The following is a 15674-nucleotide window of genomic DNA, read 5'->3' on the forward strand; positions in this document are numbered from 1 at the left end:
GTAAATAAATAGCCAAGTAGACATATAAGCAAACTTACTGTAAAAAAGAGTCCCTCCGACATTGAGTTTGCCCTATCTACTTCTTCTTCTTCTTCTTCGTCCTCTGATATTTGAACCTGTATTTGACAAGAACAAATAACATGAATAAAATACCACATTGAAAATTTCATGATTAACTATTTACTCACTTCCTCGGATGAATGATGGCTATTAAACGATGAGGTATGCATGGGATTGTTGTTGTGAATGCACATGTGTAGTAGTTGGTGCAACAGGCCCACCCATGGCCTATTGAGACTCCAACTACTCTATTCGTCCTTGTTGAGCTTGGATTGTACCTTGTAACTGACTAAACATAGCATCCATCATCTCCTTCACTTGCATCTCCATTTGTACTTTATGTTGGTTAAGTTGCTCTTGGACTTGCGTCTAGATGAGATGAGCTTACTCTTGTGACTACCTAAATCCACCTCCAAAGACATTTGTCAGAGAAGGATCCAATCCATATGTTCGAACACGACCAGGTCGATCAAGCCCTAGAACCTGTTTGAAGATCTCCTCATTTGTAGCACTGGATTATGCTCCGAGCTCCTTCATTTGTGTCTGTAATTGTTAGTCAGTGCCACCAATAAAATTTATATTAACAAAACTGATAAGAGTATCCAGTCTATACATCCAAGTGTGTGTCCAAGTGTCATGAAAACACAACAATCACAGCTAAAGCACCAGCAGAAAATACAGCTGTAGCACCAGCTGCAGCCACAGCTATTAAAGCCCAAGCAACTCATCCAAGGGCTGCAGCCACAGTACAAGTGTATGCCTCAATAAAAATCATCTAAACCAATGCACTAGGAAAATGAATGATCAGAAATAACACTATACCAAGAAAGACACATCAATAGGCAAATAGAGACAATCTTGGGACTCTCTCTCTCTCTCTCTGGTGGAGAAGGGGAGGTATCATCCCTCCTGTTTCGCTATTGAATTTTGTGTCAAGTTTTATCTCCACCCTACAATCAATCTTAAGCTTAGCAGTTGAATAATGCTATACAAATTATATATATATATCTAATTACTTTACAAAGACTAGTACACACTAGTTCAACCTAGCATCTTCTTTTGAGCCATTTTCAATTAAATTGCTATTGTGTCATTAACTTAAACCCCCTCCCCCTCCCCCCGCCAAAAAAAAAAAATGGTGTCTTTGAACGAGGAAAAAAAGAAAAAGATGGTGTCTTTTATAGCCTTCTATCCAACTTCTCTCAACTGATAAAAAAAAAAAAAAAAGGACTTGGCGCGCTGGATAGCAGAACCCTCAGGAAAATTTTCAGTTCAATCCCTTTATTTGTCACGCCCCAAACCTGCCCCTAGAAGTTTGGGCATGACCATTTCAGAAACGAACACTTAACCTGTTATATATAATATATGGGGCCTGAACGGAAGCATTAAATATCAAAATTTGACAATATAAACAAACTCGATTGAGCTACTACTAACATGCTAGGATCTCAAACTTTAAACAGACAAATAAAATCTAAAACATACACCTGAATGTCGGATATATATATATACATATATATATAAGCCCAGCTCTATAACTGGGCATACATCAAAAACGTTTCGGAAGAAAGTATTATACACATTCAAACTTAGGCTAACAACTAAAGTGCAAAACCTAAGTTCGTCGAAACTTCATGAAATTAAGAGCAGCTTCTCTTAGGCTTGGACATGGAACGGTTGACCAAAGAGGACAAGCGTCATGGCTTAGGACTGACCACTTGGTTGGTTACCTACAGAAACAGACATAACATAGGGTGAGCCAAGCTCAGTGAATAGTATGATATATAAATGCACAATTAAACATAATACATGACAATGCATATATAAAGACGAAGATCACGTAGTTAATCTGTTCCTGTTTTCTTTTTAAATGGCCTTAGGCCCCAATCGTGAGTCATAATGGTTTTAAGCCCTTGAACACATTAACATTAAGCTTTTAAACATAATGGCATATAGCCCTTGAACATATGGCATGGAGCCCTTAAACATAGTGGCATATAGCCCTTGTACATATGGATATATGAACTCAAGCGGTGTCTCACACGGACTCTAGAGGTGACTCACATTGTAGCACTTAGTTCCGTGTAGCACTTTGTTTCATATTAGAATGGCATAAGCCCTTATCAGATTGGCATTACAGCCCTTATCAGAATGGCATTAAGCCCTTAAAACATATTGGCATTAAAGCCCTTGGACGTGCATATATGAACCCAAGAGGTGTCTCACACGGACTCTAGAGGTAACTCACATCGTAGCACTTAGTTCCGTGTAGCACTTTGTTTCATTTCATAACAACTTATACAGATGGCCATGAGCCTCATAACTTTCACATATGTATGGACTCAAGAGGTGTCTCACATGGACTCTAGCGGTGGCTCACAATGTAGCACTTAGTTCCAAGTAGCACTTTGTTCCATACCAATAATTAGCAGGTCTTACAGACCAAACCATACATAAATGTCATACCATAAACGGAAATAAATTCATACATATGCATTAGGCTTCAATCATTAATAGAAATCAGAATTCATACTTACTTATACTTAGCCTGTTAATAGCGCTGGCAAATCAATAAAAAGCATTCTTGTTAGTTCCATAAAGAAATTCCTCAACATTGTGAACTTATAGTACACTTGAACTTGTACATATGTAAGCATGTAACGTAGCTTGTAACATACTTAAGCTTGTATCATGCGTATACTTGTAACATACTTGAATTTATAACATACATGGACTTATAACATACTTGGACTTGTAACATACATGAACTTATAACATACTTAAACTTATAAACTTGTAACATTCTTGACTTAGAGCATACGTAAACTTATAACAGGCTTAAACTTAGAACATACGTAAACTTGTAACCTAATTATTTGAACCACGGTATTATTACCCCTGGGTAAGGGCCTTGTGCTGAAAATGATGTGAATACTTCCACATATATGAATAATCGTTCATTAAGTTGAGAGAAACCTGAGCACTTCTTGCTATATCATATCATTAGCATGCGCTTAACAAAATAGAACAATTCATCTTCTTATGTGAGTTGCTTACCGATGGTAAACCTTTACATTCATATCATAGATTCTAAATGATCTTGGGTCCCTTCGTAACATAATCTTAAATTCACACAAATATCATTCCTCAAAGATGAACATAGGTTCCACTTATTCCTTAAGAAATAACATAAGGCTAATATTCGTCATTAACAAAACATAAGGATTCCAAAATCATACCAACGTACGCAAATCTTTCAGCAGTTCACATTGCTTTCCAATTGGCATAAATGTTTTTATAACACTTACAAGGAACAAAGCATTAGTGACAATAATTATCAACAGTAGATAAAATGTACATTTTTGTACTACTACTCACAGTGATCAATTCCCGGTGGTAATAGGACGATGTTCTCGTCTCGACCTACAAGTACAATGCACAACACATAATATGAGATTATACTCGATCATTTACTTATTCTCTTTGATCATTCACTTAATTAGCCATGGTGGTACCAAGCTCATTATTTCTTAATAAGTTATACTCCATGCCACAGAAACAGGAGAAATCAATGGAAAAATGGTTTAGGTGAAGAAATGGTATAAAATTAGTTGACAGAAAGTGAACAGTCGTCACTAATTTGGGCATAACTATTTTTTTATTTAGAATTTGGGAGTGAGACCACTTCCATTGGAAACTAGACTTCCGGGGCTTGATTTTAGGCTCAAGAATCACTCAAAACGGAGCCCCGAGGCAAAAGATATGCTCATTCAAAGATGGCTGGACAAAGCTGTCTCCCGCACGTGCGGGAAACAGGGCCGCACGTGCGGCTCTGGGCAGATTGCTGTCCGAAAATGGCTGAAACTTTGGGGCTTTTCATTTTCAAAATCAAACCTTAATTACATGTAAATCAAAGTCCAAAACCCTTTAATACATGACCAATTTCACAATATTATTCTCCATCAACCATCATAACCTCAAAATACACAAATATAAAGCCTATACTTCTTCAATCAAGAAATTCTAAGGAAATCAAGGTTCCATCAATATATATACATAAAAACCTAACTCAAATGGGTTCAAAGCTTCCCTTATTATCATGATTTCATGAAATTGATGTCTCAAACATAAGGATTCAAGATAGATGATCATACCATAGTTCCATCCTTGTCTTTCTCCTATTCCTCCCAAGCTTCCCATGGATGATCTTCTTTTTCTTTCTTCACCCCCTTCAAGCATCTTCAAAACCCCATGAGTGTTGATTAGAGGAGCTTTCCTCTTCTTCCTTCCCTCTCTCTCTCACGGTTCTCTTCTCTCTCCCCCAAATATTTTATTTGACTTCCAAATGATAAGTTCACCACTCACATAGCTTAATCATATATACATATAACCAACACCTAAGCTTTTAACAATAGGAATAGCCAAACACGCCCTTACGAATCGCGAAAAATTAGATTTCAATTACAGTTCCCATGTGACTCTAAAAATTGTGCTGATCATAAATATGTCCTCTGTTCTGGTTTCTGAAGCCTCTAGGGCCTTCAATTTGCAGTATAAAGTTAACCACCTAAACATACATTAACGAGTCAGACAAAATAGATTTCCAATTAATTTTCCCCAATAGTTCTAAAAATTCCCATTAAAATACCCAAGTACTCAATTTTGATTTCTGAACCCGTAAAGGTCGGTAATTTCAATTTTACAGTCGTGGCTCAACAAATAATTCCTCAATTTGAACTCATATCAATAAATCAAAATGCATTAACACAATAGGCCGTAAAGGTAATCTCTAAATATGGATTTTGGGGTCGTTACATTATTCCCTAGCTAAATTGATTGGTGGTCAAGTGTTTCCCTCTTTAAAGTCCAATATTTTGGATGGCTAGCTTGGCTTTGAAGAGTTAATGGCTCCTAAGGATTGGTGTTTCTATAGTTTCTAATTCTGGGTTATGTCTTTTTTGTAATGATAAGCCTGAAACATCAAACCATCCCCTAATTGATTGCCATGCTGTTTGGAAAGTTTGGGCATCTATCCTAAGATGATGGGGTTTGTCATGGGTGACTCCTATCTCAATTAAGTCGCTGAGTGATTGGTGGAGAGGATGGAAAATTAAGGAAAAAGATTGTTTGCACTACAATAAGATTGAATTTTTACAGCTTGAAATGCATGCTGTAAAACTCTTTCACGGCATGCACAAAAATGCTGTTATATGACATGTCGTGGACAGTTGAGTGTCATTTACGGTATGCAAGTAAAGTTCTAAAAGGTAATAAATTAAACATTAATGACATACTTTGTATGTCGTATATAATTTTTTACGACATTTTTGTCATGCCATAAATCATCATACTTTCCATGGCATAATTTTGCATGCCATAGAAGATTAGTTTTAATAGATTTATGACATACCATGTATGTCATATATAATCTTTTACGACATTTTCTTGCATGTCATAAATCATTACACTTTTCACGGCATAATTTTGTATGTCGTAAAAGGTTATTTTTAGTATATTTCTGGCATACTTTGTATGCCATATATAATCTTTTACAACATTTTCTTTGCATGTCATAAATTATTACACTTTTCACAGCATAATTTTGTATGTCGTAAAAAGGTTATTTTTAATATATATATATATATATGAGAGAGAGAGAGAGAGACAGAGAGAGAGAGAGAGAGAGAGAGAGAAGAAGAAGAAGAAGAAGAAGAAGAAGAAGAAAAGAAAATTCAAAGTTCATTACATGAGTAAACTGAATATCTGAACACATGATATCACTAAAATGCCCACTTTAGTACTTGAAAAACAAATTACAAGATCAGTATAGCGACCCCGGTCTTTTCCCATTTGATTATCGTATCTGGACTTAGGTTCCGTAGCTCCTGCCATTATATTATGATTGTTACCGTCCTTTAATTTCCTATTTCTGAGTTGGGGGATGCAATGGGCAAGTTGTAGCAGGTTGGTTATAGCGATCCCGGGTTTACCCTTGTTGTACAGTGATCCGGACATGTGTCCGTGGATGTTGGTAGTTGTTTATTATCTTGTTTGCATCCTTTTTACTTTGTATATTGAGTTATAGGATGTGTTGGGCAGGTTTGTTACAGGTTGGTTGTGTTTGGGAGCCTAGTGTTGCTGCCCAGATTTTTGGACCTTCGCTCGAGCGAGGAGTTGGTCGCTCGAGCGAGAGTTGAGTTCGTGTCTGGTGGGTCGAGCCAGAGTGGCTTCGCTCGAGCGAGCGCTTGCACCTGGTTCTGGACCTGAGAGTTGTATTTCTTGGCTCGAGCGGTTTGGTTTGTTCTTCGCTCGAGCGAGAGGTCTGTCGCTCGAGCGTGCGTCTGGTTGCAGACCTGAGGGTTCGAGTTGTTGGCTCGAGCGAGCATTCTTTCGCTCGAGCGCACTTTTGAGTTTTTGGCTCGAGCAAGAGCTTCTTGGCTCGAGCGAGAGTTTTCTGTGTCTGGTCGCTCGAGCGACCAAGTATTCGCTCGAGCGAGCGTGTTTTATATCAGCGGACAGTAGCGTTTTTGAACATCACTTTTTCACTCTTTTTTTTGATCAAAACCTAGATCCGAGACTCTCTCTCTCTACACTTATATTCTCTCTAAGAATTGATCTCCCTAGAGTGTGAATCTAGCCTAGGGCCTTTGTTAAAAAGATAGAGGGCATTGAGGGCTTTGTTTTAATCTGAAAAAGTTTGGATTTGGAGCACGCTGGTCTTCGAGTCTTCATCTCCTTTTTGGCTCAAACTTCGAGGTAGGGATATCCTACTCCTCTCTATGGATTTTGTCTTTAAATTTTAGTATTTTGAGATGTTGGGGTTGGTTTGGTAATTTTGTGAAAGTTTGGGGCTTTTCTGTAATTTTCCAAAAGTTGGGGTTTTATTCATAATAAACCTAGATGCATGTGTAGCATAGAGAAATGAAATAAATGTTGAATCATTGATGAAAATGGGACCTAAGGGTTGAAATGTTAATTATGGGAATTGACCTAATTACATTGTTTAATTAATTGGGATAATTAATTGAGAAGAATGAGGAAATGAAATGTTGATTGAATATCCATTGTGCATTTATTTTCTGTTTAGAAATAACTTCTTTGGGCTATCGGTGGAGGATAGTCGTGATTGTTGTAGACAATGCATGATGATTAGGCAAACTGAAACTAATCAATGAAGTGTGTCGTGGAACTTGACGGTTGATAGAATACATTAACTATATGTATTGAGTGATTGTATATAGAACCCATGTGTTTGTATACGTTATGTGTAGAGGAGGAGATGGGGGATGTACTCCGCGGTTTAGGGGAAGATAGGGGATGTACCTCTAAACCGGATAGTGTTGGGAGAAGATAGGGGATGAACTCCGTAGATACAGCTCATATGCTTGTCTAGAGAAGTGAAGATAGAGCTTATATGCTTATCTTTGTGAAGTGTGGATATAGCTTATATGCTTATCTGTGGATATTGTGGTTATACATATCTGTTGTAGAACGTGGATATAGCTTATATGCTTATCTGTGGATATAGTTGTTATACATATCTGTTGAGAATGTGGGTAGTGCTTATATGCCTATCCGTTGAAAAAGGGAAAATGAAAAGAAACTTCGACTCATAAGTCGTATGACATAAATATGTGATTTATGTGAATGTATCAGTGTTGGCCATCTATCAATTGCTAATATTTTAGTCATTGTTCATGGTTGGTTTAGTGTATTTCTACTGGGCTGTGGCTCACCCTATATGGGAATATCATTTTCAGGTACAGGAAGCATGCCACCTCCAAGGACATAGCTTGGGAGGCTAGAGGCGGGCATAATGTTGTCGTTTTACTTTTTGATGTATTACATGTAAATACAAGCCAAGGGCTTAACGTGTATGAGTTAGTACTCTTTTGTTGTAACCAAGTCTTAACTTGGAAAGCTGTAAGCCTGTAGGGCATTTGCTTTTGTTGTTAACATGTAATACTTTTTGTAATGAAACTCTGATAAATGAAAGAATGTGGAACTTTTGAATATCAATGCATGTCTTATTTGTTGGGTTTAATGTTATTATTTTGAGGGCGTTACAACTTGGTATCAGAGCGTACCGGGTTCGAATACTTTGGGTACGTGGGAAGTGATTAGTATCACAATGGGTTTGTCTCGCTTGATAGAGACTTAGATGTAGTATCATATGCTATGTGCTAAATTGATAACATGCTATGTGACTATGTGGGTATGGGATTTAATTTCTAGGATGTTGATTGGATCCTTGGATTCCTGGGAGTCTTGTTGGAAAGGCACTTGATCAATGCTGTTTCTAACCGGAACTCTAGTAATGCCTCGGGACTATCATTATCCGGAAATGAAATTCGTAAGTGTTTATGTGTTTATGTGCTTACGTGGAGTGAATTATAGTTGTCCATGCATTAGGACGTGAGTGTTTAGTTTCGGCACATTTATGAATGCGCTAATGTTCTGTGTTACCTTTATTAGGATGTCAGGACGAGGAAGAGGTGCTAGGCGTGGTAGACCTGTGAGGCAGGAAGTACCGTTACAGGATGAGATTCCAGCAGTGCAGGAGGGAGTTGGCCAGGCCAATGTGGCCGAGCCAGTGGGTCAGCAGGCCATGGGTGCCTTGGCCAGAGAGATAGCAGGAGCTTTAGGTATTCTTAGAGCTGGGAATCAGGCAACTGAGGCAGGGCCTTCTTTCTTGAAGAGGGAGTTTTTCCGGTCTAATCCGGATGAGTTTGTCGGGGATCCGAAGGAGCCACTGAAGGCTGCTGAGTGGCTAGAACAAATGAGTAAGACGTTCGAGATGCTTGCCATCGAGGACGGAGCACTGAAAGTGACCTTGGCATCCTTCCAACTGAAGGGAGATGCGGGTCAATGGTGGAAGTACGAGAAGGCTCGTGTTGGTGGTACTTGGGAGGCGTTTGTGAATGCTTTTCAGGAGAGGTTTTTGTCTGCAGCAGCTAGGGAGAAGCTGAGGGATCAGTTTAGCCGGCTTAATCAGCAGGGCTTGTCAGTGGCCGAATTTGAGGCTACCTTTACCAGTCTGTCCAGGTTTGCACCTGAACTGGTGGCGTCTGAGGAACGCCGTTGCTATGAGTTTGAGCGGAAGTTGAGGCGGGGCCTCAAGCTGAGAGTTGGTGGGTCTTACATCCGGGAGTATAGACACCTAGTGGACGCTGCAGCTCATATGGAGCTCATGATGCAGGAGGAGGATGAGGGGCAGAGAGGCTCCAAGAGGAGCCAAGATGGCCAGGGTGATGGCAGGAGGCAGAGGGGTTCTAACCCTCAGCAGTTGCAGGGTGGTGTTGCTAGATCGACCTTCCCAGTGCCGAGTGCAGGCTCCGGGAGAGGTGGTCAGGGGGAATTCACCTGTTACAAGTGTGGCCAGCTGGGTCACAAGGTTTCTGTTTGCCCGCTGAAGGGTGGAGGTCAGAGAGCTGCTTCTTCTTCAGCTAGACTGCAGAGTCAGAGTTTGGGCAGGGGGCAGCCCTTGTCTTGTTATCAGTGTGGACAGCCTGGGCACCTGAAGAGGTTTTGCCCGCAGTTGACTGCCACTTCGGGGGCGTCTGGTTCTAGGCAGACGCAGAGTTTTCAGCCAGCTCAGTCTGTGCAGGCCTCGAGGGCCAATCCGGGAGCTTCGTCATCCCAGTCTGTACAGTAGTCTTTTGCTCCGAGAGGTGAGCAGGTAGACCAGGGGCCTACAGGGCGCGTGTATGCTGTTACCGCGCAGGATTTAGTACCGGCTCCATCAGTAGTGAGAGGTACTTTTCTGTTTTGCAACTCGGTTGCTAATGTGTTGATAGACACGGGTGCATCTCATTCTTTTGTATCTGCTGTATTTGCATCTGTTTTGGAATTGGAGTTAGCACAGTTAGCATCTCCTATTTGTGTGGTATCGCCTTTGGGTGGTGAGTTGATCCTGAAACAGGGTGTTAGAGGTTGTGATATTGAGGTCGCCGACTATAGGCTTCCTTTTCCGTTTGTTGTCATGCCCATGAAGGGTTTTGATGTTATTTTGGGTATGGACTGGCTATCGTCATACCGGGCTGTTATCGATTGCTACCGCCAGAGGGTCACTTTATGTACCTTGAGCGGGGAGTGGTTCCATTTCTTGGGAGACCGGGTTGGTAGAGTTTTGCCACCGGGGTATGATTCGCGAGGGCGAAGTGAGCTTAGTGGTCTACTTGCTAGCTTTGAGAGTAGTGAGTGTGACGAGTCTCTGATTGTGTTGCCGAGGGTGGTTTGTGAGTATTCGGATGTCTTTCCCGAAGATCTTGTTAGTTTGCCACCTCTTCGAGAGATAGAGTTCTCTATTGATTTAGTGCCTGGTACGGCGCCGATTTCTATGGCACCTTACCGTTTTGCTCCAGCAGAGTTGGTTGAGTTGAAAGTTCAGCTCCAGGAATTGCTCGATAAGGGCTTTGTTCGCCCTAGTGTTTCGCCGTGGGGAGCACCGGCCCTCTTTGTTAAAAAGAAAGATGGTGCCTTGAGATTGTGTATTGACTACCGGAAGTTGAATCGGGCTACGGTTAAGAATAAGTACCCTATGCCCCGTATAGATGATTTGTTTGACCAGTTGAAGGGTTCCCGTTGTTTCTCTAAGTTAGACTTGAGATCGGGTTACCACCAGTTGAGGGTCAGGGAGGAGGATATTCCGAAAACGGCATTCCGTACGCGGTATGGCCATTATGAGTTTCTGGTGATGCCATTTGGGCTTACCAATGCACCGGCAGTCTTTATGGACTTGATGAACCGGATTTTCCGGGAGTTCTTAGACCGATTTGTGGTCGTCTTCGTGGACGACATCCTTATCTATTCGCCTTCTAAGGAGGAGCACGAGGAACACTTGAGAGTGGTACTTGAATTGCTTAGAGCCCATAGGCTGTATGCCAAGTTTGGGAAGTGTGAGTTCTGGCTGAGGGAAGTCAAATTCTTAGGCCACGTGGTATCCGGGAAAGGGGTGTCTGTTGATATATCCAAGGTTGAGGCAGTGCAAGATTGGGCACAGCCTAAGAGTGTGTTTGAGATCCGCAGTTTTCTGGGATTAGCTGGGTATTACCGTCGGTTTGTGAAAGATTTCTCCAGGTTAGCGTCACCGTTAACTAGACTGACTCGGAAGGGGGTCAAGTTTGCGTGGAGTGAGACTTGTGAAAAGTCGTTCCAAGAGCTGAAAGTTAGATTGACCACCGCTCCGGTGTTGATTATTCCAGAGAGAGGGTTGGGTTATGCAGTTTATTGTGATGCCTCACGAGAGGGTTTGGGTTGTGTGTTGATGCAGGAGGGGAAAGTGGTAGCATATGGCTCACGTCAATTGAAAATACACGAGAAGAATTACACCATACACGACCTAGAGTTAGCGGCTGTGATCTTTGCCTTGAAAATCTGGAGGCACTACCTTTATGGTGAGAAGTTCGAGGTGTTCTCGGACCACAAGAGTTTGAATTATCTGTTTACACAAAGAGACTTGAATTTGAGGCAGAGGAGGTGGATGGAGTTCATCGAGGATTATGATTTTGAGTTGCATTATCATCCGGGTAAGGCCAATGTTGTGGCCGATGCCCTTAGTAGGAAATCCATTAGTGATGTAGCTTGTATAGCCATCCGGGAATGGGAGATGTTGGGAGCACTTGGTGAGTTTGATTTGCTACTGGGCGAATCTGTTGAGGCTACGGCCTTGTCTTCTGTTGTGGCGCAGCCTACACTTGTGACTTGAGTGTTAGAGGCACAGCGAGGTAACCTTGAGGTAGAATCCCTCCGAGAGAAGATCTCCAGTGGGAAAGTTGAGAAGGGTTTGACGGTGTATCCCGACCAGAGTGTGAGATACCGAGACCGTTTGTTTGTACCGGAGTCTTGCCGAGAGGAAGTACTCCGAGAGTTTCATCATTCGCGCCTTGCGGTGCATCCGGGAGGTACTAAGATGTATCAGGATTTGGGTCGCCAGTTTTGGTGGCGAGGTATGAAGAGAGATGTGGCTGTTTTCGTATCGAAGTGCCTTACTTGCCAGCAAGTGAAGGCCGAGCATCAGAGGCCAGCGGGTTTGTTGCAACCCTTGCCTATTGCCGAGTGGAAGTGGGAGCATGTCACTATGGACTTCGTTGTAGGTCTTCCGAGGACTCAGCGGGGTAGTGATGCTATTTGGGTGGTTGTAGACCGGTTGACTAAGTCGGCGCACTTTATTCCTATGCGCGTGAGAGATTCGGTGGATCATCTTGCCGATTTGTATATTCGGGACGTAGTGAGATTGCACGGGGTCCCAGTGACGATCATCTCAGATAGAGATCCTCGTTTTACTGCTAGGTTGTGGCAGAGTTTGCAGAGTGCCTTGGGCACTAAGTTGACCTTTAGTACGGCTTATCATCCTCAGACTGACGGGCAGTCCGAGCGTACTATTCAGATCCTCGAGGATATGCTTCGGGGTTGTGTCCTGGATTTCAGTGGGACGTGGGAGAGGCACTTGCCATTGGTAGAGTTTGCCTACAACAACAGTTTTCAGTCTAGCATCGGTATGGCACCGTTTGAGGCCTTGTATGGCCGACCGTGTAGGTCTCCAGTTTGTTGGGCCGAGGTGGGTGATGCACCTTTGTTGGGTCCGGAGTTGGTTAGGGAGACAACGGAGAAAGTCGAGCTTATCCGTAGTAGGCTTGTTACAGCCCAGAGTCGGCAGAAATCTTATGCTGACCGTAGGAGGAGGCCTTTGGCGTTTGAGGTAGGTGATAATGTATTTCTGAAGATATCACCTAGGCGGGGCTTGATGAGGTTTGGGAAGAGTGGGAAGTTATCCCCTCGGTTTATTGGTCCTTTTGAGATCCTTGAGAGGATTGGCGAGGTTGCTTATCGGTTAGCCTTACCGCCGCTGTTGTCCGGAGTACATGACGTGTTTCATGTGAGTATGCTTCGGAAGTATGAGCCAGATCCATCACATGTGTTGGATTGGACCGATTTAGAGGTAGATGAGGATGCCTCGTATGAGGAGAGACCGGTTCGGGTCTTGGATAGGCGGGATCAGGTCCTGCGTGGCAAGACCATTCCTTTGGTGAAAGTCTTGTGGAAACATCACGGAGTGGAGGAAGCCACCTGGGAACTTGAGTGGGAAGTCCGTAAGAAATATCCGGACTTGTTTGTTGATACGTAATTTTGTGTTTAAATTTTGAACTATTGTGAACTTAAGAGCTTTTATATATGTCTTAAGTTGTGAAACATTGAAAATGTTTTGGTTTATTGGAAGTATGTTTTGGAACTTGCCTCATATGGAAGTTGAATGTGACACTATATGTGTTGAATGTATTGTTGAAAATGGAAAGATAATGCGTAATATTGATGCATGTTGAAAGTACATATGTTGTTTACATATTGTGAGATGCCTCTTGTTAAATGGAGGGGATGACCGGTAATGGGTCGAAGTGTTGAATGTTAAAATGTAACATTGTTTAAAATGGAGAAAAACTTGTTTTTGAAAACTTGTGCTTAATTTCGGTGACGAAATTCTTTAAGGGGGGGAGGTTATAGCGATCCCGGGTTTACCCTTGTTGTACAGTGATCCAGACATGTGTCCGTGGATGTTGGTAGTTGTTTATTATCTTGTTTGCATCCTTTTTACTTTGTATATTGAGTTATAGGATGTGTTGGGCAGGTTTGTTACAGGTTGGTTGTGTTTGGGAGCCTAGTGTTGCTGCCCAGATTTTTGGACCTTCGCTCGAGCGAGGAGTTGGTCGCTCGAGCGGAAGTTGAGTTCGTGTCTGGTGGGTCGAGCCAGAGTGGCTTCGCTCGAGCGAGCGCTTGCACCTGGTTCTGGACCTGAGAGTTGTATTTCTTGGCTCGAGCGGTTTGGTTTGTTCTTCGCTCGAGCGAGAGGTCTGTCGCTCGAGCGTGCGTCTGGTTGCAGACCTGAGGGTTCGAGTTGTTGGCTCGAGCGAGCATTCTTTCGCTCGAGCGCACTTTTGAGTTTTTGGCTCGAGCGAGAGTTTTCTGTGTCTGGTCGCTCGAGCGACCAAGTATTCGCTCGAGCGAGCGTGTTTTATATCAGCGGACAGTAGCGTTTTTGAACATCACTTTTTCACTCTTTTTTTTGATCAAAACCTAGATCCGAGACTCTCTCTCTCTACACTTATATTCTCTCTAAGAATTGATCTCCCTAGAGTGTGAATCTAGCCTAGGGCCTTTGTTAAAAAGATAGAGGGCATTGAGGGCTTTGTTTTAATCTGAAAAAGTTTGGATTTGGAGCACGTTGGTCTTCGAGTCTTCATCTCCTTTTTGGCTCAAACTTCGAGGTAGGGATATCCTACTCCTCTCTATGGATTTTGTCTTTAAATTTTAGTATTTTGAGATGTTGGGGTTGGTTTGGTAATTTTGTGAAAGTTTGGGGCTTTTGTGTAATTTTCCAAAAGTTGAGGTTTTATTCATAATAAACCTAGATGCATGTGTAGCATAGAGAAATGAAATAAATGTTGAATCATTGATGAAAATGGGACCTAAGGGTTGAAATGTTAATTATGGGAATTGACCTAATTACATTGTTTAATTAATTGGGATAATTAATTGAGAAGAATGAGGAAATGAAATGTTGATTGAATATCCATTGTGCATTTATTTTCTGTTTAGAAATAACTTCTTTGGGCTATCGGTGGAGGATAGTCGTGATTGTTGTAGACAATGCATGATGATTAGGCAAACTGAAACTAATCAATGAAGTGTGTCATGGAACTTGACGGTTGATAGAATACATTAACTATATGTATTGAGTGATTGTATATAGAACCCATGTGTTTGTATACGTTATGTGTAGAGGAGGAGATGTGGGATGTATTCCGCGGTTTAGGGGAAGATAGGGGATGTACCTCTAAACCGGATAGTGTTGGGAGAAGATAGGGGATGAACTCCGTAGATACAGCTCATATGCTTGTCTAGAGAAGTGAAGATAGAGCTTATATGCTTATCTTTGTGAAGTGTGGATATAGCTTATATGCTTATCTGTGGATATTGTGGTTATACATATCTGTTGTAGAACGTGGATATAGCTTATATGCTTATCTGTGGATATAGTTGTTATACATATCTGTTGAGAATGTGGGTAGTGCTTATATGCCTATCCGTTGAAAAAGGGAAAATGAAAAGAAACTTCGACTCATAAGTCGTATGACATAAATATGTGATTTATGTGAATGTATCAGTGTTGGCCATCTATCAATTGCTAATATTTTAGTCATTGTTCATGGTTGGTTTAGTGTATTTCTACTGGGTTGTGGCTCACCCTATATGGGAATATCATTTTCAGGTACAGGAAGCATGCCACCTCCAAGGACATAGCTTGGGAGGCTAGAGGCGGGCATAATGTTGTCGTTTTACTTTTTGATGTATTACATGTAAATACAAGCCAAGGGCTTAACGTGTATGAGTTAGTACTCTTTTGTTGTAACCAAGTCTTAACTTGGAAAGCTGTAAGCCTGTAGGGCATTTGCTTTTGTTGTTAACATGTAATACTTTTTGTAATGAAACTCTGATAAATGAAAAAATGTGGAACTTTTGAATATCAATGCATGTCTTATTTGTTGGGTTTAATGTTATTATTTTGAGGGCGTTACATTGGTTGAGCTTGGGAGCAAAGGGTTGCTGCCCAGAATTTT

The 15674-nt window shown here is 41.6% G+C and overlaps 1 long non-coding RNA gene across 1 annotated transcript; it reads right to left on the minus strand.

Annotated features, from left to right (window-relative positions):
* Nucleotides 1–1528: 1528 nt before the first annotated feature.
* Nucleotides 1529–4420, minus strand: LOC145823405 (uncharacterized). The gene is made up of 2 exons (XR_014365692.1): nt 4215–4420; nt 1529–3483 (listed from the first exon to the last, which is right to left on the minus strand). It is a non-coding gene; the product is annotated as an uncharacterized LOC145823405 (long non-coding RNA).
* Nucleotides 4421–15674: the final 11254 nt, after the last annotated feature.

The sequence above is a fragment of the Camellia sinensis genome, chromosome 4 (genome assembly GCF_055761805.1).
Source record: "Camellia sinensis isolate YWXY chromosome 4, ASM5576180v1, whole genome shotgun sequence".
In the NCBI taxonomy this organism is placed as follows: Eukaryota; Viridiplantae; Streptophyta; class Magnoliopsida; order Ericales; family Theaceae; genus Camellia; species Camellia sinensis.